At 38.5% G+C, this 22,104-nt stretch overlaps 2 long non-coding RNA genes across 2 annotated transcripts; one reads left to right on the forward strand and one right to left on the reverse strand.

The window, feature by feature from the left end:
• The first annotated feature begins 9,567 nt into the window (after positions 1-9,567).
• Positions 9,568-10,798, forward strand: LOC131540566 (uncharacterized). Its single transcript, XR_009271304.1, has 3 exons — positions 9,568-9,650; positions 10,177-10,307; positions 10,402-10,798. It is a non-coding gene; the product is annotated as an uncharacterized LOC131540566 (long non-coding RNA).
• Positions 10,799-17,349: 6,551 nt separating this feature from the next.
• LOC131540567 (uncharacterized) lies at positions 17,350-20,749 on the reverse strand. Its single transcript, XR_009271305.1, has 3 exons — positions 20,664-20,749; positions 19,383-19,497; positions 17,350-17,370 (listed from the first exon to the last, which is right to left on the reverse strand). It is a non-coding gene; the product is annotated as an uncharacterized LOC131540567 (long non-coding RNA).
• Positions 20,750-22,104: the final 1,355 nt, after the last annotated feature.

Raw genomic sequence — 22,104 nt, forward strand, 5'->3', positions numbered from 1 at the left:
AGCGTCTGAGTTTACTTTGTGTTTGTATTAATGACAGCTAAATTAGTTTAAAACTCAAACTCGTGAGAAGTAAAGGAGCATCGGAATAAGTAAAGTGAATGAGAAAACAATTTACACTCAGAGACACTGGAATCTATAGGATAGTTGAGAAATGTTATATATGTTGTGTCGATGACCGTTTCTGTGTGATTTTGTTTTATTTATTTTTTTTATTTTTCTTTACACCTCTTCAAATATTGATAACTGCTAATGATAAGATATTGGTTTACATTTTAAATCAAGCACACGTTTTTCAGGGGAAACAGGCACCCAACACAGAGACTATTTTAACCTTTTCTAGACCTCACACTGGGATTAATATCTGTAGTATTAAGTATGATTCTAATCATTATAAGTACATTTGTAAGACATTTCCCCACTAGTGATAGAAAATGTGAGTAACTTTTTTTCCCCTCCTGTTGTCTTTCTTCCTCTGAGGTGGCACAAAGAAAGAGAAATCGAACTTGTCACCATCATCAGTCCTTTATTTCATTCACTGGGGAACATCACAACCTTCAGATGTGTCTTATCAGGATAAATGCAGCTGCAGGGAAAATTATTTGAAGGTAGGTTTGATTGTGGTGTACAAATTGGCTTTTTTTTTTTTAACTACAGTTGTGTTTACAAAGCAAGCTATGATATCTATGGAAAGGGTCCATTTTTGTGAATCCTCTTTGTCTTTCTTTTGGGGATTCACATTTTTCTGATGAGATTGTCATGCATTAGGTTTATGTTTAAATTTTCAATCATTACTAACAGTTTCAAAGCTGACAATTTATGTTGTCTAAATGGTGCATAATGGCAAATGGCAGTACAATTTAAATACATTTTGTTTAAAGGAATGGTTAAAAAAATAAAAATAAAAAAATCATTATTGGGACTTGTCAGCCCCATCCTACTCCAGATTCACCAAGGATCCAGCTGAAGCCCCGTTCACACTATAAGCGACACTCAACGACAAAGCAACACGATCCCATTCATTTCAATGGAGAGCTGGCGATTTCCGGCGACAGAGGCCGTTGGCGACTGGATGAGGTGTGTCCAGCGACGCGACAAAGTTCAGAATCATTCAACTTTATGCAAATGAAGAGCGACTTTCGGGAGCAATAGGAAAGAAGACAGTAGAGCTCATGTGATCGTTCTCCTCTCAGCCGTAGATAAACATACGCAATGGAAAAAAAGTAGGCTCTGCTTCTCATTCATATTTGTTTGTATGTACGGATTTAATTTATATTTATATTATATTTAGTCTTTTATCTCAAATGTTTTTATTTAGCGGCAAGAAACCTGATTCGCTGTGAAGGCAACCAGTAGTGAGAACGCCCGCTAGCAACCTCATCGCCAGCCCCTGTGACCGCAGCTTCAGTACTGGCCATTTGGAGGAGGATTGTCCTTTATCTGCTACACTGCACTGCCACTTCTGGTATGGATTCACAGACCTTTTGTGATATGCGAGATGTTTACTTAAAGGGACAGTTCACCCCAAAATTTCTAAAGTTCTACCATCATTTACCCTTAAGCACCCTTATGTTTTTTAAAACCTGTATGAAGTTCTTTCTTCTGTTGAAGACAAAAAGATATTTTGAAGAATGTTGATAACCAAACAGTTCATAGTAGCCATTGACTTCCATACAGTAGTAGGAGAAAAAAAGTTACTGTGGAAATCAGTGGGGCCTGTTAACTGTCTAGTTACCAATGTTTGGAACAACATAAGGGTGAGTGAATGATGACAATTTTCATTTTTGAATGAAATATCCCTTTAAAAGTTGTGTTGTTGAACTTTGCAACAAGGGGAAATAACACACTGGACTTTGTTTATACAATAGAGAAAAATGCATACAAAGCTGAGTACCCACCTCGGGTACTCGGACCACATCTCTGTTATGCTAATCCCAGCATACAGACCACTTCTGAAACTCACCAAACCGGTTCAAAAGCAAATCACGGTATGGCCAGAAAATGCTACCTCAGCACTGCAGGACTGCTTCCAGGACACAGACTGGAACATGTTTAAAGAGGCGGCCACCTACAACAACCACACAGACCTACAGGAGTACACTGAAACTGTGACTGCTTACATCAAAAAGTGCATAGATGATGTAACAGTCACCAAGACCATCACCACACGTGCCAACCAGAAGCCATGGATGACAGCAGAGGTTCGTGGGCTGCTAAAGACCAGAGATGAAGCATTCAGATCAGGAGATAAAGCTGCCCTCAAAACGGCAAGAGCCAATCTGTCTCATGGCATCAAGAAGGCAAAACATCAGTATGCTAAAAAAATCAACAACAACTTCAGCGACAGTAAAGACACTCGGACCCTGTGGCAAGCCATTCAGACCATCACTGACTACAAGGCCCCGCCACAGGCCAGTGACGATGACACATCCCTACCAGAGGCACTCAACCACTTCTACTCACGATTTGAGATACAGAACGACACACCTGCACAGAAACTACCCACATCTCCAAACGACCAGGTACTCTGTCTCTCCCCAGCTGATGTAAGGAAGACCCTATCCAGGATTAACCCACGAAAGGCTGCGGGCCCTGACAACATACCTGGACGTGTACTGAGAGACTGTGCTGCACAGCTGACGAATGTCTTAACAGACATCTTCAACATCTCGCTGAGCCAGGCAGTCGCCCCACGTGTCTCAAATCCACCTCCATAATCCCAGTACCAAAGAAGTCACATGTGTCCTGTCTGAATGACTATCGTCCCATAGCACTGACCCCAATCATGATGAAGTGCTTTGAGAGGTTAGTCATGCATCACATCAAGTCCAGTCTCCCAAGCATGCTGGACCCATTCCAGTTTGCATATCGTTCAAACCATTCCACGGACGATGCAATATCCACCACTCTCCACCTAGCTCTTACTCACCTGGAACAGAAAGACTCCTATGTAAGAATGTTGTTCATCGACTTCAGCTCAGCATTCAATACAATAATCCCACAACAGCTCATCCACAAACTAAACCTGCTGGGCATTAACACCTCCTCTGTAATTGGATCCTGGACTTTTAACTGCAAGACCTCAGTCAGTCCGTATCGGCCGCAACACCTCGAGCACTACCACACTGAGCACAGGGGCCCCACAAGGCTGTGTGCTCAGCCCGCTGCTCTTCACGCTGCTGACCCACGACTGCACTGCCAAGTCCAGCTCCAACCACATCATCAAGTTTGCTGATGACACAACTGTGGTAGGCCTCATCAGCAACAACGATGAGACGCACTACAGAGAGGAAGTGGCACAGCTGGCTGAATGGTGTGGTGCTAACAACCTGTCCCTCAATGTGGGTAAGACAAAAGAGGTTGTGATGGACTTCAGGAGAAACTCTGTTGACCACCCCCCACTGACCATCGACGGCTCAACCGTGGAGAGAGTCGGTAGCACTAAATTCCTGGGGGTGCACATCACAAAGTATCTCACCTGGACCACCAACGTCACGTCACTCAACAAGAAGGGACAACAGCGCCTCTACTTTCTCCGTCGGCTGAAAAGGACAAGTCTCCCTCCACCCATCCTCACCACCTTTTACAGGGGCACCATTGAGAGTGTGCTGACCAGCTGCATCACTGTCTGGTATGGGAACTGCAGTGCTGCTGACCGCAAGACCCTACAACGGACAGTGAACACTGCCGCAAAGATCATCGGTGCCCTCTTCCTCCATCCTGGACATTTTCCTTGCACGATGCTCCAGCAAGGCCTCCAGCATCGTGAAGGACCCCACCCACCCTCCCACAACCTCTTCCAGCTCCTGCCATCAGGAAAAGGTACTGGAGTATCAAAGCTCGTTCTGTCAGATTGCTCAACAGCTTCTTTCCCCAGGCTGTGAGAGCTCTTAACTCCAATCTCCTTTCCCGCTCTGAAACCATGAACACCTCAGCCCCCAACTATAAATAACTATTGACAAATTTCTCCTAAGTGCAATTCTGGGTGTGCTACACACAGGTGAGTGGGCTATACAAACCACCTGTAGTAACGCACTGTCCCACTATATGCACACTAGACACTTTCTATAAACACTCCCTGCAACAAAGACTCAATAAGATAATATATGTTTACTTGAATATTGCACTACAAAATAATGTTTACTGGAGCATTGCACTACTAACTCTTTTGCACTATGCGCTGCTTCCCACAAAATCTCTCTTCTGAACAATTTAATGTAAAAAATATATATTTCCTGCACAATTTCATGTACAAATATCTCTTTAGCACTATTTCATGTACAGTATTTATGTAAAGTTCTTGTACAGTCTCAGTTTGTGTACGTGTAGTCAACTAGGTATAGTAGTTATAGTATTTATAGTATATGTATAGTCAGATGGTTAAACTGTTGTATAGCCCTATTGTGTTTTTTTTTTTTTTCCTATATTTGCATTGCTGTATGTGTATCTCATGTCTAACTATTATGTAGCACCGTGGTCCTGCGAGACACGACATTTCGTTCCACTATATGTCCACACATGTAGCAGAATGACAATAAAGCTCAACTTGAACTTGAATACAATGTATAATTATGATTCTGGATTAAAAGTGGTATGTTTCTCTACAAATATTATCAGAAATATATGGGGACACACATACAGTGCCTTGCGGAAAAAAAATGCACATTTTGTTATGCTGCTGCCTTATGTTAAACTGCTTTAAATTATTTTTTTCCACATCAATCTACACTCCATACACCATACTGACAAAGCAAAAACAGATTTGTCACAACTTCGTAAATGTATTAAAAATAAAAAACTGACATAAGTATTCAGTAACTAAATATTTAGCTGAAGAACCTTTACAGTCTCAATTTTTTTTTTTGTTTGATGCGACAAGCTTTGCTCATCAGTATATGGCAATTATCTGCCATCCTTCTCATCTCTTCACCTCTCAAGCTCTGTCAGGTTGGATGGGCGCAGATGCACATTTTCAGGTTTCTCCCGAAATATTAGATTTTTTTACATATCAAAATTGCTGTGGCAGAAAAAAAGGTTTGGAAACACTGATTTAATCATTCAGACCATTTTTTTAAAAATTATTATTCATTCAAGATTAAACATTTTAAATAGACTGCAGCCATTAACATTTTGTCAGAACTTCTAGTAAATTACATTTTATTTTTAGTTGTCTGTTCAGAATCGTCATGTCTGAAACTAAAAAAATTGGAATTCTCTATGCATCCAGAATCATGCAGCTCTAAGTTATGTCATCATTTAATCACCCTCAAGTTGCTCCAAACCTGTATGAATTTCATTATTCTGCTCAACACAAAAGATATTTTGAAAACGGTTGTGGGGTACCATGGACTTCATATTATTTTTTTCATACTGTGGAGGTCAATGGTGCCTCACAAAAAAAAAAAAAAAAAACTTTATTATGCATTATTTTGTCGATCTATTCCGTCCATGTCAGAGAATCTGAACATGAGAAACTACCTAACAGAAAAATATCTAAAATGCATATGCATACATTATAAGCTGATTTTGTGATTACAAATTGAAATCAGAATTGTCTGAATAAATAAACAGTAATTCTGTATTAATTTGCCCTTCCAGTGATATTCCAATACATTGATCATTCCAATTGAAGTTTTTTCTTATCCTTTGTATGAGTTATTTCATATGGTATTTTAACCATATGTTATGTTTATGGGAAGTAGCATAATATTTCACGTTTACTAAACACATCCTAAAAAAGTTGAATGGCATAAACACTTTGGTTTTTACTCTGTTGTTTTCCTTACTGTAGGGGAGGGCAGCATCCTCATACATCATCTTCCTGAAAATTTTTAAAATGTCCTTTCTTTTTTTTTCTTTTTATAATTTTAGTATAACCAAGATTCAGCTAAGCACAAAAGTGCTAATTTAATGTTATCTTATATAGCTGTATATCTAAAAAAATAAATATTTGTTTTGCAGAGGCTCTTAAGAAGACTGCACTGATGTCAAAGGTCAACCGGCAAGAAGCTGAGGGGGAACTCTCAAAATTGGTACAAGAGACAGAGGAGGACTAAGGGTGTCTAGAATGCACAAATGTCTGTCTGCAGTGTGAGCAGTACTGAAAAATGTATAGTTGCTGCTGCTTCTAACTGTCCCCAGTTTTTTTTTTTTTTTTCTTGTGCAAATGTTCAAAGCTTTCAGTAAACACTGGTTCAAATACAGGTTCAAAATGTGTGTTAACTTTAACAGTTACATTATTTATAACAATTAGGTATCAGAATATAGCATAATATGATGGGTAGTTTCAATAAATTTGAAATTTTAAGCATATTGTCTTGTTGGGCCCACCCTAACACCCAGATAGGTTTTGCATATGATCCCTAGTTGGGCCCCACCTGAAACCCAGTGAAATCCTGCATAAAACCCACATGGATAAGTTGCATGGGGCCAACATGGAACCCGTGGACAAACCCACTTACAACCCATACTTAGATGGATCCCAGATGGGTATTGCATATGATCTCTTTTTGGGCCCCATTTAAAACCCAGGAAAATCCTGCATAAAACCCACATGGGTAAGCTGCACAGGGCCAACATGGAACCCGTGGACAAACCCACTTACAACCTGTTGGCAAGTACAATCCCACATGAAATTCATGTGGGCAATTGGCATTGGGCCATTATGGAACCCACGGACAATCCCATTTTGGGCCCACTTTTTCAGCCCATGTAAAACCCACATGGGCCCCAGACACAAATGTTGGCTGGGAAGTGATGCGTTAAAAAGCACGAGTTATAACATCCTCATTAACTGTAAAACTCTAACTTCTCGTACGCCGCCGTTACACCTCAACAAACGTCGGAACGATGGCTGACAATTACAATGGTGAGTATGTTTTGCTCATAGGAGATGTTTAAATATTTTAACGTGAATATTTGTTTAACATGACGTTATTATTTCCAGCTACTTTCGATAATCTTGTGTTTGACGAAGATTTAGAACACATCCTTGAGGAGATATGTAAGTCTTTACTCTTTTTCTATTGTACGGTTTAATAATATTATTATTAATAATAATGATGATTATCATTTATTCAGCTGATGAAACCCAACTAACTGTTTGCGAGGACGACGATGGCCTTAACGGTAAGTTGACATTAGTTTTGTTTTGTTTTTCTTAACGTGTTAAAACCACCGACCCCTCATAAACAGTATTTACTAAATTTGACAGGCGTGCACAATGATGACGACAACCTTGTAATAATAACTGCAGAGGATGTGCAGCGGGAGATTGTGGGGGCCGAGTTACGTCACGAGTCAGCCAACGTCACAACGACCGCCCCCTCCCACACGGAATGTTCGGCAGATGGGAGTTTTACTTACTCAAACATGTTCTGAGGGCAGAAAGGTAAATGATTGGTTCACAGATTCAACCAATGAAATTGAAGCAGAGGCGGGGTCAGGAAATTTGAACGTGCGTGTGTGTGGAAGAGGGAATACATCAGACAGATACATTACTGACGCTTCGTGGGAGGCATTTATAACAAGGTAAGTGAATTTACCATGTATTTTAATGAAACAAACAAACATACAAAAAAAAAACCCATCTCAAACCTTTAGTGAGATAATTAGCGAACAAAGATGCACAGAACAAATAGTATGCATTTTCATTAGACTGCTTCATCAGTCGATCGCACCAAAGCTGCTAATGAGGTAACTGGAGTAAAACATGCTTTTCCAATGCTACCGCGCTATCTGTGAAACCGATATGAGCGACAACATAACTAGTTCAAATCTCTGTGACATTTCATCAGTCAGTTAGCGTTAGCATTAGCATTAGTACTGCTCTCAGGGCAGGAGTACTCAATATTCATATTAGTGTTATTTTTACTGAACTATGCACTGTTCTCAGGGCAAGAGTACTCCATATTCATATTACTGTTCTTTTTACTGAACTATGCGCTGCTCTTGGGGCAGGAGTACTCAATAGGTCCCTATTACTGTTCTTTTTACTGAACTATGTGCTGCTCTCAGGGCAGGAGTACTCAATATTCATATTACTGTTCTTTTTACTGAACTATGTGCTGCTCTCAGGGCAGGAGTACTCAATATTCATATTACTGTTCTTTTTACTGAACTATGTGCTGCTCTCAGGGCAGGAGTACTCAATATTCATATTACTGTTCTTTTTACTGAACTATGTGCTGCTCTCAGGGCAGGAGTACTCAATAGGTCCGTATTACTATTATTTTTACTGAACTATGTGCTGCTCTCAGGGCAGGAGTACTCAATAGGTTCATATCACTTTTATTTTTAGTGTACTATTCGCTACATTTATCAAAGTATTTCTGTATGACTATACTTTGCTTGGGCATTTAAGAATGACCTTAACTACATTTCAGATGCTGTGCAATAAGATTGGTCTGCTGGTTAGTCAGGTTATGCCACCCTGTCGCACAAAGTTACATGACTTTTTTGATGTGCATAGAGGAATTTATTTGCACATTATTTGCATTTACTTTTAATCACACAAGCCAAAAACCACCTCAAGCATTTTGTTTTATTTTTTTTTTTTCCAGGAGCCTCCCCAGTCGACAGCATTGCACATTTTGAAAGTTTTCCTTATTCCTTAGATTACCTTGAGAGACTCTAGGAACAATTTTAAAACGCTTGGTTTAAACTAATCCTGTTCCTAGAGATCTACCTTCCTGCAAAGTTCACCTTCAGCCATATGCCCTAAACACACTGCATGATTTCCGGCTGTCCCAGGCGAAAGATTGGCATCGTGAAACAATTGTGGCCAATCAGAAATCACCACGATTGCTTCACGAAGGCAGTCTTTCGTCTGGGACAGCCTAAAATCGTGCAGTGTGTTTCAGGCTTTAATCAAACAAACAAGAACCAGTTAATTAAGCTCTTCAAGAGCACTTTACAGTCAGGTGTTTGATCAGGATTGGAGCTGAACTCTGCAGGAAGGTAGATCTCCAGGAACAGGACTGGGCACTCCAGGTTTAAACTGTATGTAGCTGAAAATACAGCAGTCTAAGAAAAAATGATTTGTTGAATATAACTTGCCAGCAAATAATAATAATAATAATGCTCTGTACCCATACTTATATATATTTATATTTCAGGACAGAAAGACCAGAATTGGGAAGAAAAAAAATATCTGGGCCATATTCCCTTTGTATCAGCAGCTTCCTGATGAGGTAAATTTAAAAAAAAAGAAAAATAATTGGTTTCTATTACAATTCATGTTTATTGACTTTTGCTAGGGTACTTTTTCCATGTTATAAGCTCTATGTTTTCTAGTAGTATTTCTTAGTAGATGTATAGAGAGTAGTATGGTAGAACTATTGCAATGAAGTGCAGATGGTTTACCAAAAACTAAAGTGTACTGTATATTTGTTATCTTATTCAATATGCACTGGTAACTACACATATATAAGGTATCTGTTTTCTGTATATTATTCATAATTGTTTCTGTCTATAGTCCTGGAGAACTCACAAATGCACTGTAGATTCAACTACATTTTTTATTAATTTACGTTTTCACATGCTTATAATGACATCAAACCTGTCATTGACTGTGACTGTTTCATGTAGTTTTTCTTCTCTTTGCAGAATAACATTCTTGAAAAAGCAGAAGCCATCATTGGTCCATACTTGGAGTAAGGGAATCTCTGGACTTTCTTTGTAAATTCCTCTAGATTTAGTTGAGAATCTTGTTGATATTTGAAGTGCCCATATTATTTTTTCCCCCAAATATTACTTTTCATGTATTGTAAAATAGCTGTTAGTAAATGTAAAAGGTCTGCAAAAGTTTAAAGATCAAATTTCATGACAAATAAAGTTTTGTCTCCTAAAAGTAAGAATTGATTCTGAACTGCTGTGCTGAAGTGAGTGTCAGAAACTGCAGTCTCACTTCCTGTTAGCAATTACCAGTTAGGTTTGTCTGCATAATGCCAGCCTATGGACTTCATCGGCTGTCCCTCAAACGTCTACTCTAATTTGCCCTCAATCACTGTAGTTGTAGCTGAGGCCAGAGTACAGTAGGCTCTAGGAATGGCAGTGTTTAAGGATGTATTACATGTCATTTAAGAAATTGTCACATTTGAGGAAGTTGAAAATCTGATTTTTATCTTTGATCTTATGATTTTACTAGTAATTATGTTTGTTTACATTGCTACATTTCAGATGCTGTGAAGTGAGCTGGTCAGTAATGTAATGTTCCTGGTATGCAAGTTTGCTCCACAAAATAAAGTGGTCCAGGAAATATATGAAAATGAGGATGTTCATGATTCAATATCCTAAACTAAACCCTTCAGGTAAAATACATTTTGTTTTAATTTTTTTTTAATTAAATTCTTATTTTTTCATGACTATCAGTGAAACCAGATTCTTTATGCATTTCAAATGCAGGAAGACGTTGCAAACACGTCTGGAGACTTTGAGAAGATATCTGGCAAGCCAACCTATGGCCTGGTTTAAAGGGAGCACATTCAAACTACAGCAGTTTAATGATACACCTGCTATAACTTTTTGTTGTGAAATCTTCCTGTGGATTATACATGCATTTAATTCTCTGGATTTGTTTGTAATTATATAAAAATGGAAAGAAGTCATAATTATACTTGATTATTTTATTGTAATATTGGACCTGTAAACTGATTATTTTCAATCAAAATTTCTTTCATTTTGTTCTTACACAAACAATTGAATTGACATTGAATTAAACAACATTAACAGCACGGAGAAGAAGAAAAAAACTAACTATTTTGGCTATTTTTTACATTACAAACGCAACTGCAATAGACTATGAGAACATTAAGTGGTTGCACATACTGTAGATTGACACTGGGATCTTTTGCAATCACATTTAACACAAGTCAACTCACAAAAATAACACAAGTCAACTCTGTGACAGAAGACCTATCAGATGGTAATTGTTTCTCATGTGAACATATGTATTTACTCATGGATTTGATGCTTTTTTCACAGTGGAGAAGCAAGATGTGTGATCATATGAACCTAGAAATGCACTGCTGACATGGCCAATCGCATGGTTGTCTGCTATAAATAAATAAAATGGCATATGCTTGGAATAATAAATAAATTTAAATGTAATATTGTTACGGGGCTGACGAGACGAGAGGCGTACGGATCCATTTGCAGACCTTTATTGGCAAGAGACGTGGTCAAAACGGGCAGGGTCAAACAGTGGCAAACAGGGATGAGACAAAGAGTAACCAGAGACAAGCATGGGTCGGCGATCGGCGAACAGTATCCACAGGGGCGAGACAGGAGAGGTAAACCGAAACGTGAGTGATAGTCCAGGCAGGGGAAAACACAATCCAACAAAGGCTAGGCGAGGCAAGGCTAGGTTAGGAAAACTAATAGGGCTCTGTAGGGCAGCAATAATGCGTACAATACTCGGCAACGAGGGAGAGAATGTCCAGGGTTGAAATAGTGTGTGTGATTAGTGATGCTGTGTGATCAGGTGTGCGTGTGATTAGTGCAATGAGTGATTGGTGACAGCTGTGTGCGTGTGATTGGTGAGATGGCTGATGGGAAATGCAGTCCATGTGATGTGTGGTGTGAAAGTCCATGTGGTGAGCGGGTGACCTCTAGTGGTGAATGAACGGGAGTGCAGACCAGATTCGTGACAGAGCCCCCCCCCCCAAAGAGCGGCTTCCAGACGCTCCACACAGTCTATAATCAGGAGGGAGGTGGAGCGGAGGCGGAACATGGGGAGGGATGGAGGGCCAGGTCCTTGTGGCAGCGGAGTGATCTGAGACCGAGGTAGAGCCGGCAGAGCAGGAAGCCAGGGCAGAGTGGACGGGACTGGAGCCCACCAGGGCGGAGCAGGAGCCCACCAGGGCGGACCAGACGGGACAGAAGATCTCCACGGCGGAGCAGACGGAGTACTCCTATTGAGTACTCCTGCCCCGAGAGCAACGCATAGTTCAGTTAAAAAAACAGTAATATGAATATTGAGTACTCCTGCCCTGAGAGCAGCACATAGTTCAGTAAAAATAATATGAATGTTGAATACTCCTGCCCTGAGAGCAGCACATAGTTCAGTAAAAAGAACAGTAATAGGGACCTATTGAGTACTCCTGCCCCAAGAGCAGCACATAGTTCAGTAAAAATAACAGGAATATGAATATTAAGTACTCCTGCCCTGAGAGCAGCACATAGTTCAGTAAAAAGAACAGTAATAGGGACCTATTGAGTACTCCTGCCCTGAGAGCAGCGCATAGTTCAGTAAAAAGAACAGTAATAGGGACCTATTGAGTACTCCTGCCCCGAGAGCAGCACATAGTTCGGTAATAATAATATGAATATTAATACTGAGTACTCCTGCCCCAAGAGCAGCGCATAGTTCAGTAAAAAGAACAGTAATCAACCTGATCTCACAGAATTCTGTGTAATGTTCACGGACTTAATTAACCCCGAATCTGTGGTGGCATCACGGAATCGCCGAAAATTCCGTGATGGGCTCACAGAAGGCATCAGCCGTGGTCCATGCACGGATTCACTGGTTCAACACCAGCGCTGCATCGGACCACGTAAAAAGAGTGACTCCGATGCAGTTATACTTTCACTGGAGTACCTGACCCCACCCCTACCCTAAACCTACCCAGTTCTGAACAATAATGATGACGATAAATACTAAAGAACAGTAATAGGGACCTATTGAGTACTCCTGCCCCAAGAGCAGCGCATAGTTCAGTAAAAAGAACAGTAATAGGGACCTATTGAGTACTCCTGCCCTGAGAGCAGCACATAGTTCAGTAAAAAGAACAGTAATAGGGACCTATTGAGTACTCCTGCCCTGAGAGCAGCACATAGTTAAGTAATAATAATATGAATATTGAGTACTCCTGCCCTGAGAGCAGCACATAGTTCAGTAAAAATAATATGAATATTAAGTACTCCTGCCCTGAGAGCAGCACATAGTTCAGTACATTTAGTCATTTTGCAGACGCTTTTATCCAAAGCGACTTACAATTTGGGGAACACATGAAGCGATTCATCTTGAAGAGGCAATCCGACAAAGGAAGTGCTTGTAACACCAAGTCTCAGGCATTGTTTAAATAAGTACAAGCTAGCAAGGGAAGGAATAAGTAAGGAGAAAGATTTTTTTTTTTTTTTTATGTGTAGGTTGAAGTCAAGTAGTGTCGAAAGAGATGAGTTTTCAGCTGTTGCTTGAAGATTGACAGGGATCCAGCACTCCGAATATGGGTGGGAAGATCATTCCACCAGCCAGGAATGGTGAACGAGAATGTTCTGGAGAGTGATTTTGAGCCTCTTTGTGATGGTACCACGAGGCGTCGCTCACTAGCAGATCTCAGACTTCTGGAGGGATGTAGATTCTTAATAGTGAGTGCATGTAGGCGGGTGCTGAGCCTGTGGTTGTTCTATGAGCAAGCATCAGTGTCTTGAACTTGATGCGAGCTGCGATTGGTAGCCAATGCAATGAGATAAAGAGAGGTGTAACATGGGCTCTTTTGGGTTCCTTGAAGACCAGTCGTGCCGCCGCATTCTGAATCATTTGTAGAGGTTTGACTGTGTTTGATGGAAGTCCAGCCAGAAGAGCATTGCAGTAGTCCAGCCTAGAAATGACAAGGGCCTGGACAAGAAGTTGTGCAGCATGCTCCGTCAGAAAGGGCCTGATCTTTCTGATGTTGTGTAGTGCAAACCTGCAAGATCGAGCAGTCTTTGCAATGTGGTCTTTGAAGGTCAGCTGGTCATCAAAGATTACACCAAGATTTCTGACCGAAGTTGATGGGGTAATTGTTGATGAACCTAACTGGATCGTGATGTCATGCTGTAGAGTTGGAGCGGCAGGAAAGACAAGAAGCTCAGTCTTTGCCAGGTTGAGCTGGAGGTGATGTTCTTTCATCCATGCCGAGATGTCTGCCAGGCAACCTGAGATCCTTGCAGCTACCGTTGGATCATCTGGTTGAAAAGAGAGATAGAGCTGTGTGTCATCAGCATAGCAGTGGTAGGAGAATCCATGTGCCTGTATGATGGGACCCAGTGATGTAGTGTATGTGGAGAAGAGGAGGGGTCCAAGAACCGATCCCTGAGGAACCCCAGTGACCAGTGTATGTGCTTTGGATACCTCCCCTCCCCAGGCCACCCTGAAAGACCTACCAGTGAGATAGGATTCAAACCAGCGAAGTGGAATTCCAGCGATGCCCAGTGATGAGAGAGTGGAGAGGAGTATCTGATGATTGACAGTGTCAAACGCGGCAGATAGATCCAGCAGAATGAGGACTGATGATTTGGAATGGGCTTTTGCAATTCGCAGGGCTTCAGTGACCGAGAGAAGTGCAGTCTCAGTTGAATGGCCACTCCTGAAACCTGACTGTTTAGCGTCCAGTTTGTTGTTCTGTGAAAGAAACAATGAGACCTGGTTGAAGACAACACGTTCAAGTGTTTTCGCTATGAATGGAAGGAGAGAGACAGGTCTATAGTTTTCTATAAGAGAAGTGTTTAATGTAGGTTTTTTGAGCAGTGGGGTTACCCGAGTCTGCTTGAACGCAGTGGGGAAGATGCCTGTGAGGAGGGATGTGTTGATGATGTGTGTGAGTGTCGGTAAGAGCGTGGGAGAGATTGCTTGCAGAAGGTGCGAGGGGATTGGGTCAAGAGGACATGTAGGATGGTTGGAGAGGAGAAGTTTGGATACTTCAGCCTCCGTCAGGGGACAGAAGGAGAAAATGGGAGGTTTAGCAGTGGATGTGGTTGGTTGGGGGTCCTATGTGCGTGGAGGTGAGAACTGATCACTGATCGATCTAGTTTTGTCTGTAAAAAAAGTAGCAAAGTCATCAGCTGTAATAGAAGTGGTGGGAGGTGGTGGAGGGGGACAGAGGAGAGAATTAAATGTTCTGAAGAGATTACGCATGTCTGGAGCGCTGTTGATCTTGTTGTGGAAATGTGAGGATTTGGCAGTGTGGACATCAGCAGAGAAAGATGAGAGCAGAGACTGATACCTACTCAGGTCCGACGGGTTGTTTGACAGTAAAAATAACAGGAATATGAATGTTAAGTACTCCTGCCCTGAGAGCAGCACATAGTTCAGTAAAAAGAACAGTAATATGAACATTGAGTACTCCTGCCCTGAGAACAGTGCATAGAGTAAAAATAACACTAATATGAACATTGAGTACTCCTGCCCCAAGAGCAGCGCATAGTTCAGTAAAAATAACAGTGATATTAATACTGAGTACTCCTGCCCCGAGAGCAGAGCATAGTTCAGTAATAATAATATGAATATTGAGTACTCCTGCCCTGAGATCAGCACATAGTTCAGTAAAAAATAATATGAATATTAAGTACTCCTGCCCTGAGAGCAGCACATAGTTCAGTAAAAATAACAGTGATATTAATACTGAGTACTCCTGCCCCAAGAGCAGCGCATAGTTCAGTAAAAAGAACAGTAATATGAATATTGAGTACTTCTGCCCTGAGAGCAGTACTAATGCTAATGCTAACTGACTGATGAAATGTCACGGAGATTTGAACTAGTTATGTTGTCGCTCATATCGGTTTCACAGATAGCGCGGTAGCATTGAACTATTACTATTACAGCATTACTATAGTAAAACTGTAGTTAACCATGACTGTAGTACCCGTGGTTTTTTGGTGCATACCATGCTTTTAAAAAACCATGATTCTGATACCATGGTTTTACTACAGTTATATTGTAGTAATACTATAGTAAAACTGTAATAAACTATGACTGTAGTACCCGTGTTTTTTTGGTGCACATAGGTTCTGATACCATGGTTTTACTACAGTTATATTGTAGTAATACTATAGTAAAACTGTAGTAAACCATGACTGTAGTAACCATGGTTTTTTGGTGCGAACCATGGTTTTAAAAACCATGGTTCAAGTACCACAAATTAACTATGGTTGTAATACCATAGTTTAACCATGGTTTTACTAAAGTACCTCAAATTACATTTAAGCCTAGTTATTCAACAAACATCTACAAAATAAAAACAGAATGACAAGTTACTATTCTATGATACAGGCTTTATTATAGCAGTTACATCATCTGAAACAAAATATTGTTGTCACGTGTCAAAATGATTCAGAAGTATGAACTATAACTTTATTTAAAAAATAGTGATAAAGCACTGCAGTGGTAGAGATGGTTTTCTGCTAATTTACAAAATAAAAATAGCAAATTGTTTCACTGTAATAATGCATTATCTCTATAGAAATTAATTACATGTTGTACAAATAAACATGACTTCGTGTTCACACACAACATTATACCGCCTACCTCTTTAACAATATCTTATGTAGGGCTGCATGCAACTAACAATTTTTTTGGATAACCAATTTATTTGTAGATTTTTTTTTAATTAATACTAGTAATTGGATGACAAAATAAATAAATAAATAAAATATATACATAATTTTTTAATTAAAATAATTTTAATCCATTATTTTAAAGAATGTCATTTCACATCCTGCCTATGAAAACAAATATAATGAATGTATCTATGTAGGCTCTGCTATACATTATAAGCATTAAAGTGTTAAAATACAAACATTACATTCTAAACCTAAAAACAACAGATTGCTAGTTATTTTGAAACAGAATTTAAAACAATTTAAACAAAAAAAACACAATGTTAACTTGTAATAGGTACGAAGAATAAACACAATCATTCGTCTGAACAGAGCAATTATATTATATTATATTAATGGACAGTTCCAACAATAATGCCTTTACTGTTACTGCTCTCATAAATATGATTACTTGTGTTACATGTAGGGTTTTAAACCTACACTTAATTTCTAACAAAAAAATATTTGAGCAAAATGTGTATTTTAGTCAGAATTATGAGCGGTCTGTTTGTTTTGATGCACTATTCAAATTCGTTGATGATTATTTTCATTATCGATTAGTTGTTGCAGCCAGGCCTAGTTTTATACAACCTGTAAACACAAGCCCAACACAAGCAGATGTGTGCAGTCCATCGCATTAACAACCTTGATTAAAATATCAATAAAGGTAAAAAAGGTTCTTTCAGTGGAAAAGTTTTACACATACTACAAAATACATTCACAAGAAATGAGAAGTACTTTTAAGAATGTTTAAAATGATATCAACTCGCATGAGAAGATTTCAGTCATTTCAAGCCTAAAGCAAGCTGATTCATTCTACATCGAGTCACCTCATGGGGGCCGATGAAGGCCAGATGAATCCTCCACACTTTTACTTGGTGAAGGAAATGCCCCTTTTTTCAAAAACGTTTCATGCTGCATACATGGCAGTAGTGGTCAGTATGAAGTCTATCATATAGTCCAATAGGTTACAGTCCACCTTTGGTTTGGTTGTCCCACCCCATATGGTCTCAGGACCTAAAAATGAGAAGAATATATACACAATATTAATAAACAACTTGCTGGAATACTCAGTTGTTATTGGTCAGTTGCACACTCACAGGGGTGTGGACTCGAGTCACATGACTCAAGACTTGACTCGGACTCGAGTCCCAAATTTGATGACTTGCGACTTGACTCGACATAATTAAAGAAGACATTGACAGCAATGACTCGAGACTTGACTTGGACTTGAGCCCTGTGACTCGGAAAGACTTGATCAGATCAGAGTCGTTATCACTCTAGACGGGTGCAGCGTGCTTGCGCTTGACTGGCAGTAAGCAAGAGACTGCGTTCAGGGAGCGCTTGATATACAGTATATGCTAGTATAAATTAATGGAGTAATAGCATAACTTACAACAAAAGAACCGAGATACGAAAAAAAAAGTAGTTGCTATCTCCGCTCGTGAAAATCGCTGCCCTGCCCGTTTGAGCGGCAGGCAGGAGAAAGGAGATCACTGGTGCTCGCCTCATCACCGTGACCGCTGCTGTGAAATGCTAAACATATTCCTCACTTCTTTTGTTTGTCCGACGCTGAGGTGGACCATGAGTGACAGATCCGCATCCCGCCACGACCCCTCGCAGCTCTACCAACTCGATGTGCTTTAATTTTCATTTTTATTGGTAAACACCTCTCTGAGACCCATTTTGTTTTTTTTGTCGGATCTCCACTGTTTTTGTTCAATCAGTTGCATATTTTAATTGCATGTGCATTTTATTTTTCATTTAAACCTCAGTTAAGTTTAAAGTTAATCCATAATCAAGATTTAAATATTACTTAAATCCAGGATCAAAATGATGGTTTAGAATGTAAACCTGCTTATTTTTAAAGGTTTAAAGTTTGGTGCAAAATAATTATTAGATAAACTTTGATTTAAGCTAGGTTTAAAATTTATTATTGCAAAAAAATTAGCTATAATTTGAAGAAAAAAAATAAAGGAGCAATTGGCCTAATGGTCATTTTAAAATATAATTTGAAGAAGTGTTCTTTCACAAAATGATTTGTGAATTGTAGTCTAGATATAACTATAAAATATACTAAATTTTTCTCCCCCTTCACCAGGCACTCATTTCACTTTTATTTCTTTCAGGATAATTAACTGAATTCACGTGTTGTAAATCAGTCTGTAGCCTATAGCACATATAGCCCCAAAATTTAGCGATCAACTATGCATATTATATACTTAACATTTAACGTACAACATTTTGTCTTTGTTACTCTTAGTTATAAAGAATGGTAGCACAGCATTTTTGAATGACTGTCTTCATGAGTTTGTCTGCATCCATATTGCAGGTTTCCTCTCACATAAAGTATGGTAGCAGTTATTTCTTCTAGTTCTTTCAAAGCGGTTCTTTCTGAGTTTCTGCTCATATGTTTTTAAATCTGTCTCATTGAGGTTCCAAATAATGGCTCATTGGCTTAGATATAACAAACACCTAGCATATATTCTTCTTATGCACACATGCAAAGTATTTCTAAAAAAAAGTATTTATTTTCATTTTAATTACTTTTGAAGTATTTCATGTAATTTCTATGAAATTATGTTGTCTTTGATATTCTGTTACTAATAAAATAGTTTATTTATTTTATTTTTTTTCCACTGCTTGTACTATTTTGGCACAATCCCTAAATTGAACTTGAGTAGTTTTACTAAGGGCACCCATCTCACATGAAATTAAACTATGTAAAAACATATTCTACCCGACTTCCTGATATAAATTACTATAAATTTGATATGGGAATTAATACTGAGACACTAATTTGGGCAAAGAGCACTAATGACTTGTTTAAGTTGAGGTTGAGGACTTGCAACTCGACTTGGACTTGCCTATTTTGACTCGAGACTTGACTTGGGACTTGCAAAACAATGACTTGGTCCCACCTCTGCACACTCATCTACACTCTTGAAAAAAGGTGACAGAAAGAACCAAAAAGGGGGTTTCGCGGCGATGTCACAGAGGAACCTTTTTTGGCAGGTTAATGTCAGTACCTCATCATCCACTACTATGCCCTTTTTCATCCCGTGGAAACTGCCACTGGTGGTTCAAAGAGTTCCTGCTTTCACAGTCCTTCTGATGAATGGTTGAGGCTGGGTACATAGGATCCTGTAAAAAAAACAAAAAAAAAACAACTTTTCATTAGTTTCTTAATTTTAATAGGTTTAGCACAGGTATAATGATGCAAAATGACAAACAACGATAATGGAAAGGTATTTTTAAGCTGAACAGCAGTCGGAATAGAAACAAAATCAAAGCAAGTCAAAGTATTTTGGAAGTTCATGCATCCATCTATTCACTCTCCAAACCAAATCCTCTCTAAGGTCTTGGGGGCTGAAGCCTATCCCAGCATCTTGGACCACAAATCCATCCAATTAATGGTATTTAAGCAATATAGTAACAATTATACAGTAACTGTCAAGATTTTGGAAACATTACAGTGTTTTTGGGAAAAAAAATAGTAATATTGCAAAATATAATTACACGTTAAAAAGAACTGTTGTCTATTTTAATATATTGTAAATTGTAATTTATTTCTGTGATCAAAGCTGAATTTTCAGCATCATTACTCCAGTCTTCAGGGTCACATGATCCTTCAGAAATCATTCTAATATGCTGATTTGCTGCTCAAGAACATTTCTTATTATTAAAACAGTTGAAAACAGTTTTTGGTTCTTAACATTTTTGTGGAAACGGTGATACCTTTTTCAGGATTCTTTGATGAATAGAAAGTACAATTAACAACATTTATTAAATGTATTAAACAATTTAGTAAATAGAAATCTTTTCCAACATTATAAATGTCTTCACTGTTACTTCTGGTAAATGTAATACACCCTTGATTAATAAAAGTATTAATTTCTTTATTTTCTTACCACAAATGTTTGAATGGTATTGTTTCCATAATAATGTTAAGCAGCAAAAACTGTTTTTAACAAAGGTAGTAATCAGAAATGTTTCTTGAGCAGCAAATCAGCATCTTGGAATGATTTCTGAAGGATCATGTGACACTGAAGACTGGAGTAATGATGCTGAAAATTCAGCTTTGATCACAGCAAAACAATTACATTTTAAAATATATTCACATAAAAAAGTGGTATTTTAAATGATAATATTTTACAATATTTCTGTTCTTACTGTATTTTTAATCAAATAAATACAGTAGTGGTGAGCAGAAGACTTACTTAAAAAACACATTCAAAAAACATTTTAAAAAATCATTGAACAGTAAACTTTTGAACAGTAGTGTCCTGTATGTTTGAGGTTTTACTTACTAGTAACATGGTACATAGCGACTTAGAGATGTTGTCCGACAGGAGACTCTGCGCTCCTCTGCTGCACGGCCATCAGCATATAATCTAGAAACATAATATGCAATTTATCACAGAGCCAACGATATTTAGCTTTATTTAAAGGAAGCAAGCTAGAGCAGAAGTGAAACGCAGAAAAGAAAACGGTACATACAAACACACATACACAAACAATTTCTTAAAATAAAATTATTAACATTCATGTATTTAGGTTTGTGTCACTACCTGTCAAAACCTTCCTTTAATGAACTGTAATATAACAGATGCATGGTGATATAAGAAAATATGTTGTGAAAAAAAAATGCATATGAATGCATATTTCTTCTATGCTAACCTGTGTTTTCTGCATTTCTGTCAGCAGCTCCCTTCAGGAATTTTGAAATCTTGGAGCTTCTCTTCCTTTGTAGAAAGATTATGTTATCACTCCTGAAACCACAGAACAATTTTTTTTTAATCAATATTTGTTTACCATGTAAGATCAAAGCACTTTTGAACTAATGTTAGATTCAGTTAATTCGTGATTCTGTAAGTGACGTCACCCATTAACAGTAAAGCACATATTTTAGGTGAAATAAGTTAGACAACTTCCAATAAACCATTGACAAACTGACAGCAAACCCTTTACAAAGCTATCAAAACCTCTCATCTACACATAAAGATGTGATTAAAAACCCAAACTTTCATAAATAAGAGCTCAAGCTTCAGAGTTATAACATACCTCATCTGAAAACAGATGCTAGCAGACTTTTTCGAAGACTGTAAAACATTTCTGTGAAGTAAATATTCAACAGAAACATGTCAGTTACATGTAAGAAAGTGTCTGGAACAGTTGTATGTGATATTTGTGTGATTTTAGGGACTAAACTCACCTGAAAGCAGTGAAAACAGCAGCGAGAGACGGAGACTTACTGTTCGTCAGTTACAGTGTTGCGCACCGTTTCCATGGCAACTCCCTCCGCTGCAGCGTTTGAATGAGACTCCAGTATTCAGCGCGCGCCCATTTAAACACGTCACAGTCATGCAGCATTCATAAACCTCTTAAAATCTTTCTTTAAATCGCGAATTTGAAACTCATTTTGTAGTTCTACGACCAATACATTGGTGCACAATGTATGATAGTGGGATAAATAAAAAAATAAAAAATAAATTATATTTTAAGATTTGTATCACTCAGCCTTTTTATTTCATTTTAAAACCACAGTAACTACATAATAAACCATGGTTTTACTATGTTTTTTGTAGTAAAACCATAGTAACTACAAAATGAACCATGGTTTAACCACAGTAACCATAGTTAAACTATGTTTTTTGTAGTAAAACCATAGTAACTACATAATAAACCATGGTTTAACTATGGTTTTAGTAGTAAAACCATCGTAACTATGAAATTAATCATGGTTTTACT

This window comes from Onychostoma macrolepis, chromosome 05 (genome assembly GCF_012432095.1).
Source record: "Onychostoma macrolepis isolate SWU-2019 chromosome 05, ASM1243209v1, whole genome shotgun sequence".
Classification (NCBI taxonomy): Eukaryota; Metazoa; Chordata; class Actinopteri; order Cypriniformes; family Cyprinidae; genus Onychostoma; species Onychostoma macrolepis.